Genomic DNA, 11,052 nt, shown 5'->3' on the forward strand with positions numbered 1-11,052 from the left:
GTACAGGGCAAGCAGAGTGTTTAAGCTACGGTTTTTAAGTTTCTGTTATTTGTAGCTAACCACATTCGTAAATGCTACACAATAACACTACTTCCCCCCCTTATTTATTTTTATATACAATAAATTGTACCCACCTGGACTCCCTGGGCTGATAATCATAACTCTGTACTGTGTCCATATCCCTTATTGCTTAACTTACTGATTAGAAACGCCTTTAACTTGTGTTGGTTTTCAAGGTTACCTTCAATCCGCAAAGACAAATTACAATATGATGCTTCTCTCATCAGTAGCTTTTGTCTGCTCCTACCTGCAACATGTGTTAACTCAGGTAAAATGATGCCCCTTTTCTCTCAATAAAAATTACTATCAAACAATGACTGCAGAAGTTGAGACAAAACATGTAGAATGATCCTTTTAAAGTAATTTTTCTAAATAACTTTAGAATAATCAAAACATTTTAATCATCCAATTTGTATTTGCTTCCTTTATTTTTTTTTCTATTCTTAGGCAAAATGTACAACACAGCTTAGTTAATAATTGGTCAGCTTAGTGCTCAATTCAGGTCAAATCAGTATATTATAACCCAATCTGTTCCATTTAACACTCTTTCAAATCTGCATGTCCTTTTCTTAGAAAATTCTTTTCCTGCTTTACCGATTCTCTTCCTTCCTCTATCTCTTTGACATTTGAAACGTTTATTTTAAAGTTCTTTTCCGATGGTTCTATTGCATGTAGTTCATTGAGTGTGGTTCCTTGAACGTGCTATGCTGTCTGCTGATTCCCTGGCCTGCGAGCATAACTTCAGAGGGAATCAAGACCTCTGTTTGGGTCCTATTTGATCACAGGGCTATAGGAGAATCTTCACGGGTTGGTTTCTTGTTATAGAAATGTGCCCTAACACAAATAGAATTTAGAATATGATAAAAATGTCATTTTGAATCAATAGGGAAAAGGCAGTTATTTAATAAATGGTGTTTGTAAACTCGAACGATCATCTGGAAAAAGATGAAGTTATATCTGCACCTAACATCTTGTACCCAAGTAAATTCCAGATGAATCAGACATTTCAACAAACAAAAAAAAAGATTAAAACACCAAAAGAATTAAAACACCAAAAGAATTCATGGGAGAATCTTCTCTTATAATCTTTGAGTGGACAGGTCAGAAGCCATACAATAAAATTCAACTGCAAAAAAAAAAAAAATCCGTATGGCAAATGCTAATATAGGAAAGACAAGAGAGAAACAAGAACTTGGGGAAAATATTTGCAAGACTTTTCACAATTAAAGGCTAAATTTCCTAGAATATAAGAAATATCTTCAAAAAATAAACCAACAATCAAATAGGAACATGAAGAAGCGGTATAAAAAGTGCACAGAAAAGGATCTACAAATTGCCCTTATACCCATGAAAATATGCTCAACTGCACTCACAATAGGAGAAATGCAAATTAGATCTACAAAGAGGAAATTTTTTTTCTTATCAGATTGGCAAAGATCCCAAAGTTTAACAACAGCCTACATTGGTAAATGTGTGAGAAAAGAGGCCCGTGGAGTTTAAACTGGAAAACTCTGTCATTGGAATAATTTTATAAATCTATAAAAATTGCAAATACATATGTGCTTTGACCCAACAATTCCACTTCTAAGAATGTTTTCCCACAGATTTCCTTCCCTGTGTGTGGAATAACATATCTAAAAGGTTTATCATAGTAAAAAATTAGGCAATAAATAAGTATTTATCGGTAGGGGGTTGGTTCATGAAAGGAATACTCTGCAGCAGAATAAAGATCAGGAAAGTCTTGAATAGGAACAGTATCCGTGATATGTGTGTGTGTGTGTGTGTGTGTGTGTGTGTGTGTGTGTGTGTAAAATGCAAGTAAAGGACATTGTGTGTACAACATTCTGTAGACTTGTGTGAGGAGGAAAACCATGTATATGCATGTGCATTTGCATGTATATGAATAAATATTTCTGTAGAGATGCACATGAAGCCAGTATTGTTGATTGCCTTGGGTAGAAGTGTTGAGTGGCTGGAGGTCAGAGCTGAGAGAGAAACACCTTTCAAATGTCTTGCATTTTAAAAAATCAGTTAAAATTAAAGTATGTATCTGATAGTTTCGAATTATATAAATCTCAAGAACAGATAAAACAGTGGAGACAGAGGTCAGAGGAGTATTACGGCAGGTTAAGTGTCTGCCTTCGGCTCAGGTCATTATCCCAGGGTGCTGGGATAGAGTCCTGCATGGGTGGGGCGGGGGGCTCCCTTCTGTGTGCGGAGTCTGCTGCTTCTTCCTCTGCTTCTGTCACTCCCCCCTGCTCGTTCTCTCTTTCTTGCTTGCTCTCAAATAAATAGAATCTTAAAAAAATTAAAAAAGAGTTTTCATGTGAGAATGTGTACGTATGCATTTGAATGTCAGTGCAGAGGGAAGCTGTGGGCCAATCTGTAGTGTTCTTTCTTATTTCTGATGAAAAGTCATCCTTTATTGACCTTCCTTCCATGTCCAGTTACCATGCCATTTTTTTAGTCATGCTCTGTGTGGGCACCCAGGTATGAATAGACCCAGTCACATGCTTTTAAGAATTTGATATTGGACTTTGCTTCCATAATGAAAGGATTTCTAAACATTAGCTCAGTGAAGCTTTGAATATTGTACAATGAGTCAACAAAAGCTCGCATCTAAGAGCGTGAACTAACGACAAACTCCTTTTGAAAAAGAACTTTGATCTGTACTGAATCACTGCCTGCTTCTGCCATGCAATCTCTCTTTTCTTTTCGTGTAACAAATATATTTTTCCTGCATCAAATATGTTTCTTTCTAGCAACATTGGTGAGGTTTGATAGAGCAACACGTTTGGAGCAATGTTTGGGTCATAATGGAATAGTAGTAGGTACCAATGCCAAAAAAGTACGATGGTGCTGAGTCACTGTGATTTGGTGATTCTCCAGTGAAAAGGATATACCCAGGGCTTAACTTTCACTTCCTTTCTTTTGCTGAAGTAAGCTGGAGGCACTGTTACATGATTACTTTTCATTCACTAAAGCTCACATTTCAGGTGTGTCTCCCTCACAGAATGAAACAGCAAAGCACGCAGGTGACTGTGTCCCCAGGGGAAACGGGTGTGCCTGGCTGCCTCAAAGACTCAATTAGATTTGCCTTGGAAAGGGCACCTGGGTGGCTCAGTCATTAAGCGTCTGCCTTCGGCTCAGGTCATGATCCCAGGGTCCTGGGATCGAGCCCCGCATCGGGCTCCCCGCTCTGCGGGAAGCCTGCTTCTCCCTCTCCCACTGCCCCTGCTTGTGTTCCCTCTCTCGCTGTGTCTCTCTCTGTCAAATAAATAAAATCTTAAAAAAAAAAAAAAGAAGATTCGCCTGGGAATTTGGGGGAGGGGGTGGAGGAGTTGGGATTGATGTTCAGGCATCAGAACACTGAAATTTAGATTAATGGCAAAGGAGTGTGTGTGTGTGTGTGTGTGTTTCTTAACCTCGCTACTAGGTGGTTAAGAAAATTATTCAAGGTTGATCAGAGTAGAGGTATTTCAAGTTGCTTTAGAGAGAAAATTACAAAAAAATTATCTTCGGGAGCCAGACAACCTTTTGGAATTCTAGTAGGAGAGCTCCAACAGAAGTGAGATGAAGCCCGGCTTGGTAATAACAGCAAGGTCCACCTGGCAATACTGATTGTAACAGAAGTGGTAACAATGTGGATAGAATAATTAACTGAGACCGTCCTTCCTTGGTATGTGTGTGTGTGCGGTGAGGTGGTAGCAGAGTCAAGTGTTAGAGTAAGACAATGCTAAGAACGCCAAAGAGTATCATGAGTGATCCAGGATCCTCTCCGGATAAAAGAGGGGCTGGAAGGCTGCGGGTTTCTTGGAGTCTACTGAGTGGAACACCACGCGTCACTAAAACAAATTTTCATTAGCTTCATGTTTGTTACCCTCGTCCTTGGTAGCCACCGGAGCAATGGACTGTAGTTATCTGCCAGTTCCATTGGATTGGGGGGCTCATTGACCAAAAGGGGCCATAGTGAATTCATCTCTATATGCCTAGTGTTTAGCAAATGTTTTTACTGAGTCGATTACTAAATCCATCTTCTATTTTTTTTCCAAACCTCTGAGATGCGATGAAAATATTAGTGTCTCAGTAGGACTTCTGCTCATCTACAGAGTAAGGACTACACAAGTGTTAACTATGCCTGCTATGGTTACTATTATTTCTAAGTTTGCCTTGAACCTTCATATGTAAAACTTTGGTATTTTTATATGATCACATTTCTCTGGTTCCTTCCTTCTGCCTTTTCTTTTGGTGGGTTATTTTTAAATTTTTGTTTTAAGTGGGCACCACACCCAATGTAGGGCTTGAACTCACAACCCTGAGATTAACAGTTGAATGCTTTACCAGCTGAGCCAGGCATCCTTCTGTTTCCTTCCTTTTAATTTAAGGTATATGCAGTATGGCCTTATACACAAAAGTTTGAAGTTTTATTTCTAGAATCACCACAATTTTCTTCACAAATGTTTTTATTTCTCATATTTCCTGTTTCTTCTGAACATCTTTACAATGACTAGAGTCATTAAAGCTGTTCTCAGAAGTAGTTTTTATTTTTAAGATTTATTTATGTATTTGAGAGAGAGAGAGAGAGACCTTGCACACACAGAGGGAGAGGGAGAAGCAGACTCTCCGCTGAGTAGAGAGCCCGATGTGGAGCTCCATCCCAGGACCCAGGATCACGTCCTGAGCTGAAGGCAGACGCTTAACTGACTGAGCCACCCAGGGGCCCAGGAGTTGATTTTATATCAACTGGTTAGACATAGTCTCAGATATGGAATTTGTAACCAGTGTATAGTGTTCTCTCTTTACTTAAAAGGGATCCCTCCCTTGACCTCATTACAGTGTCTAATTACCATTTCATTTTTCATGAATGTCTATGACAAAATGCATAGTGTGGGGAAATCAACATTTCTACCCTACTCACTTTCACCTCAGCGAGCAGCTGCCTGACTTCAGCTTCACTGCGCATGAACACATCACTTTCTATAAAGCCTCAGTGCTTTTCTTCTGACCCTGAGCCAGGAGGCCGTGTTCATACTCCTCTTTCAAGCTTCGTTGGTTTGACATTATTAAAAAAAACAAAATGAAACAAAAATCCCTCTTCATCCAAAAGTCTTTTCTCCTTTAAGATAGTCTCTTCTTCCTGACAGGTATGACCCTCAGCTCGTTTTTTTGTTTTTTTTTTAAGCCATCTAGTGAACAGGTTAATGCTGATCACACGATCACACTTGTTCTTTGCATCCTTTCGCTTTCTGAAGCGAGCCCCGGACTCCCCCCTCTCTGTCGGTCCTCCCGTGTGTGGTCCCCTTGCAGCTGTATTATCTTTACCCTGCTCCCAACACTCTTAACTCCCCTTAGCCCCTTGGTTTTCTAAACCCATTCTAAAACTCACACATTCAAGGAAAAACTTATCTTCTTAAACTTTCCCTACTCTAACAGCTCCCTTGAGTTTTGTGGGAACAGTGTTTTCTTTATGTAATACTAATATATCAACACATGTGTACTTCTTAGTAAAGATTCTTAAGCTTTTGTCTTTTCATGAATGGGTATTGCTCCCAGAGACCCTTTCTTCGATATGGGTTCCTTCTAAAATACATAATATGATCTTCCATATGCAGGAGATACAAGCTACCTGTTGTTAAAGTGGGTAACAATTAAAAATGTAATATTTACCCCTGCCAGCTAAGTAAATATTTCACTTACTTAATATGGCTCAGTGACACTTTGTTCAGATCCTGCCATTTCCTGCTTTCAGGGAATTGCTGTCTGTTGCTAACTTACTGCTTCTCTGGGTCTTCTTTTCCCACCTAGATCAGATGGAGAGTATGGGGCTTACGAAGCAGACCGGAACGTTGTTCTTATGAATTTTACTACCTGTATCACATGCCAACCTATCATAAAGGCCAGGTACTCATTCTCCAGGCTGACTGCTTATGAAAGTGGTGGGGAGATTTATTTGAGAGAGAAGGAACCCATAGAAGCTTCTAGTGCCAGATTGTTGGGGTTGAAGTTCAGGTTTTGCCATACTCTAGCTGTGCAGTTTTGTCCAGTTACTTAACTTCTTTGTGCCTCAGTTTCCTGTTATAAAAAGGATATAAAAAAAATACTTGTATTACTCTCGTGGAGTTACCATAAGGAGCAAATGAGTAAATATATGAAACAGAGCAAGCTCCATGTAATACAAACTACCACTGCTGCAATTACTACTATTTTTAGGTATGCTTTGAGTTTTTGTATGTGTGTGTGGATTCAGATGCTATATATAAAAACTCATGAAAATGAATTGTTGGGTTTATTCATCCTTAAGGAATAGATTCTGGAAGGTTAGAAGAGCAGACACCGGGACATCTGGGTGGCTCAGTCAGTTAAGCGTCTGCCTTCGGCTCAGGACATGATCCCAGGGTCCTGGGATCAAGTCCTGCATCGGGCTCCCTGCTCAGCGGAGAACTGGCTTCTCCTTCTGCCTCCCACTCCCTCTGGTTGTGCTTTCTCTCTCTCTCTCTCCTTTTCTCTCTCTCTCTCTCACACACACAAAGAAATAAATAAAAATCTTAAAAAAAAAAAAAAAGAGCAGACACCAAGTTTCATCTGCTAAAGCAAAGCCAACCCCTGAAGGGGTTGAGAAGAGTATAAACTAGCTCCTGTTCTAACCACTTTCTGCACTCTTCACAACCATTGTGTCCAAAGAAAGGCTGAGGAACTCTTCCAGACGAAAGGAGGTGAAAGGGGCATGGCAGCTAAATGCAACTCAGAATCCTGGGTTGGATCCTAGGTTGCCATAAGGGCATGATTGGGAAAATTGGAAGAATTTGAATACAGACTGGATGATAGATATTGATTATGGTATCATTGTTAAACTTACCATTGCAATGTGGTTGTGTGAGAGGATGTTCTTGTTCTGGGTGTGTGTGTGTGTGTGTGTGTGTGTGTGCACATCGAAAGAGAAAAGAGAGTGAGATGAAGAGAAAGAGACTGGAAAAGTAAATGTGGCAAAATGTTAACATTTGATGAATTTGGGTTATATAGGATTCTTCCTGTTTTTGCAACTTCTCTATAAATTTGAAACTATTTCAAAATAAAAAGTGAAAAAAAATTAGTCCTGTGATTTGGAGACCCGTTTTCCAACTTGAAAGATGGAGGAGTTTTAATTTATGGTCTTTAAGAATGATGATAATAGGGGCACCTAGGGGCTCAGTTGGTTAAGCATCTGCCTTCAGCTGGGGTCATGATCCCAGGCTCCTGGGATCAGTCCTGCATAGCATCCAGCTCCCTGCTCAGGGGGTAGTCTGCTTCTCCCTCTCCCTCTGTCTGCCTCTCTGCCTACTTGTGCTCTCTATCTCTCTAATAGATAAATAAATAAATAAAATCTTTTAAAAAAAAAGAATGATGATAATATTTTCTGAGCTGCAGATTGGACTACTTTGTCTAAAGAGTTTTTAAAATATTTTAAATATAAAAATCCTCCAAAGATGGCAAATTAAGGCACACATTGGATATACTTCTGTTGAAAAGAACAAAAATCCATGAGAAAAGGGCGCCTGGGTGGCTCTGTCATTAAGCGTCTGCCTTCGGCTCAGGTCACGATCCCAGGGTCCTAGGATCGAGCCCCACATTGGGGTTCCTGCTCCGCAGGAAGCCTGCTTCTCCCTCTCCCACTGTCTTTCTCTCTGTCAAATAAATAAATAAAATCTTTAAAAAAATACATGAGAAAAAATAATTGAATGAATTACATTTATTGGTTAATAGAAGAGTTGTCATTTACCCATTTTAAAGTCAATGGTATATTGATCCTCTTGTATTGTTTGAAGAACTTGGTTTGCTCAACAATTTTTTTCTCAAAATTTTTAAACAAATATCAGAGTAACAGAATTGAGTTATCATTGTTGAAACTTCCGATTCATCTAAAGTTCTCACTATAAAAATATAAGAGTACTTAAAAAATATAAGTTGACCCCAAAATGAAAGGACAGGTTATATATTTTCTTTAGGTCTGAAATATTTACATTATAGAATAAAAATGTATAACTACATTTTATCATCTCTGATACACTGTTTCTTTTTTTGTGTCATCATTCAGGTATTAAGATCTCTTTAAGATATGCTTTTATGATACAAACTTAATTTTCAAATCATATTACTGAAGAGCAGTGAATGTTCAAAACGTGACAAGTTGGCTTCCAGTTTAAAATGGAATGTGCTTCAGTTCAACCTCTCCTCGTTTTATATAGCCAGTATCTCATCCAGATGAACCCACATAAAAATGATGAATCCACCATCAATTCAAGTGACGCTGAAATGAAGCCTGCGCGGCAGGAGGAATCTGAGAAGGAATGTCATTAAGTGACAATCTTATGAAACTTGATGGACGATCCCTGTCAGTAGCTATCAAAGCTTTGCTTCCTGACATGGAAGATCTTGCTGGAGGTTGAGAGAGGCTCTGCATACTCTTTGGTTCAAGAACTCAGGACAGTTACTAGCCAGAAAATTGGGCCGCCAGTTCTCAGCTGTGAAGGTTAAAAATAAAACGATAAGCAGTGGGAAGCAAAGGAAGGGGAAGGAAAGAAAGGAGACAAAGGTAGCAATACCAGCGTTATTAAAAGCAAAAATAATTTGTCAGGAGAACAAGGATCATTTTATATTGATGCAAGATATAATCCACAATGAAGATGTAAAATTCATGAGCCTTCTTAAAAGAAATAAAGAAAAAAGTTTCTGGAATAGTAAAGAGAAAATGACAAATAAAATTGTAAGGGGCATTAACATATTTTTCTCAAGATTTCGGAGAGATTGTAAAGTAAATAAGGTTGAGTCAGTAGGTAGATATTGGACTTTGTATTTTACAAGCAGAGACTAGACCTTTGTCACACATCCGTGGACCTTTTGCAGCAGCTGGTCATATACTTGGACGCAAAAGGAATTTTACTATGTAATAAAAATGAGAAAATGTAGAAAACATATTTATATAATCATAACTAACATACACTAAGAAAAGTTTAAACAAACAAAACTCTTCAATCTATGAATTATCTAACAATTTCCAAAATAGTCTGAGAATATTTATGTTTTCCATAATGAACTCCAAAGTTCATTTATAATCTTTAGGTGAATATTCATTGCAACTCCCTTTGTAACAATAAAATGGTGGAAATAACCCAAATGTTTGCCAATGGGGGACTCAGACACACATCGATGGAGAAGTATGCAGCTGTAAATAAGGAGCATCTCTATATGCTGCTATTGATATATACTCTGTAGGATCTATTGTTACCCGAAAAAAACAAGATGAAAGAAAATATATAATATTCCACTTTTTATCCCCCAAATGTGGCAGGGATACGAATATATATTTGCTTATACTTGAAATCATAAAAACACAAGGGAATAATTTAAAAAAAAAACTGAAAAAAAATGGTTACCTATACTGGGAATAGGGTGAAGGAAACACAGATTAAAAACTACACTTTGGATTATCCCTTGTTTTGGGAATTTGATTTTGGAACCATGTAAAGATTTTATATAATTATAAAAGTAAAATTAAATTTCAAAAGTAATTCCTAAAAACAGAAAGTAAAATAAAGATTACTGTGTTGAGTTAGTAGCTTAACTATACAGAGAAAAATTATTTCAAGTGGCTTAAAAAACAGTACTTTAACGTGTAAACACTTCGGGATATACCCAAGGGATTGCAAGTACACCTTAATATGATATATATGATACATATATAGTTTATATACAATATAATATATATTACATATATACACACACACATACCTACCTACACACACATTTTTTTTTTCTTTGCCAGAATGCTGGAATTTCTGGGATATTCTGATGATTCAGTAGGACAGAATATGGGATAGAGTCCTGGAAAGTAGGACTTAGAAAATCTAAGATTTTTATATAATACATATAAGATTGGGAATGCCGAATTCTCCAAAGGCTATGTATTACTGAAATCTGCAAGGTGACTGCCTTTACTGGGACCCAAACCCGATAAGACTAAAACTTTACTGGAAAAATCCTTTAAGTAAAAGACTAGTTTATTAAGTGGATGTGTAAGGTGTATGTGAAGTCTTCAAAGCCTGGAAATAGAAAGTTGCAAGCAATTCCTACAGAAATTTTTTGTCTTAAAAAATATATAGATATAAATGTATCTCTCTCTTTAGTCCCTAAAACAATCTTATCACTTCCAGGAGTACACACTATTGCTGAGATTTGCTCTCTTGCAAGGTTTTCTAATGGTATAATAGTCCTTATTTTTGAACTATCAGGTAGAAAAAAGTCATTTAATTTGACAATAAGATAAAATTTTGATTCTAAGAAGACTTACTAGAAGATTCCGAAATGTGCACCGGAATATTTTTGAAATGTCCTTCAAATAGGTAAAATTTAAACTGGAAAGAGTAAAAGGTTAAACATTTCCTATTTATAAAATGTCAAACTATTTTTCCTCATCTGGTTAAAAAGTTGGTACCAAAGTCACTAAATAGGTTCATATAGTAAACAATTAATGTTTTGTTGGATTCATTCCTAGTTCTATTTCAGGAACTCACCTTTGTTTTCCTCATTGGTTTCCACCTCTATGTAACTTATGTTATCAAGCTATCTTTCATAAAATCTTCTAAGTGGCCTCTTATTCTTTATGGACTATGGTGCGGGAATAACTAACTCACTAGTTAAATTTAAAAACTACAACCAACTAGGGGCACCTGAGGGGCTCAGTCGGTTAAGCCTTTGCTTTGGGCTCAGTCATGATCCTGGAGTCCTGGGATGAGTCCCTACGGTGGGCTCCTTGCTCAGCAGGGAGTCTGTTTCTCCCTCTCCCTCTGCTTGTTGCTCCCCCTGCTTGCCCTCCCTCCCCTTGCTCGTGCATGAGCCCGCTCTCTCTCTCAAATAAATAAATAAAATATTAAAAAAAAAACTTCAACCAACTAAAGATTGACACAGTGATGTGACGTGCATTCCTATCTTCACATTAACAACCACAGACTTCATTTT

At 37.8% G+C, this 11,052-nt stretch overlaps 1 long non-coding RNA gene across 3 annotated transcripts in view; it reads left to right on the top strand.

The window, feature by feature from the left end:
• The window catches only part of LOC141374808 (uncharacterized), a 41,677-nt gene extending 31,368 nt beyond the window's left edge, over window positions 1-10,309 (top strand). For all 3 annotated transcript variants that reach the window (XR_012381936.1, XR_012381937.1, XR_012381938.1), the window contains 2 exons: window positions 237-328; window positions 8,132-10,309. This is a non-coding gene — a long non-coding RNA (uncharacterized lncRNA). The remainder of the gene's footprint in view (window positions 1-236; window positions 329-8,131) is intronic.
• Window positions 10,310-11,052: the final 743 nt, after the last annotated feature.

Source organism: Callorhinus ursinus, unplaced genomic scaffold (genome assembly GCF_003265705.2).
Source record: "Callorhinus ursinus isolate GAN/ISIS: 27379988/994484 unplaced genomic scaffold, GSC_fseal_2.0 scaffold22, whole genome shotgun sequence".
NCBI classification, from domain to species: Eukaryota; Metazoa; Chordata; class Mammalia; order Carnivora; family Otariidae; genus Callorhinus; species Callorhinus ursinus.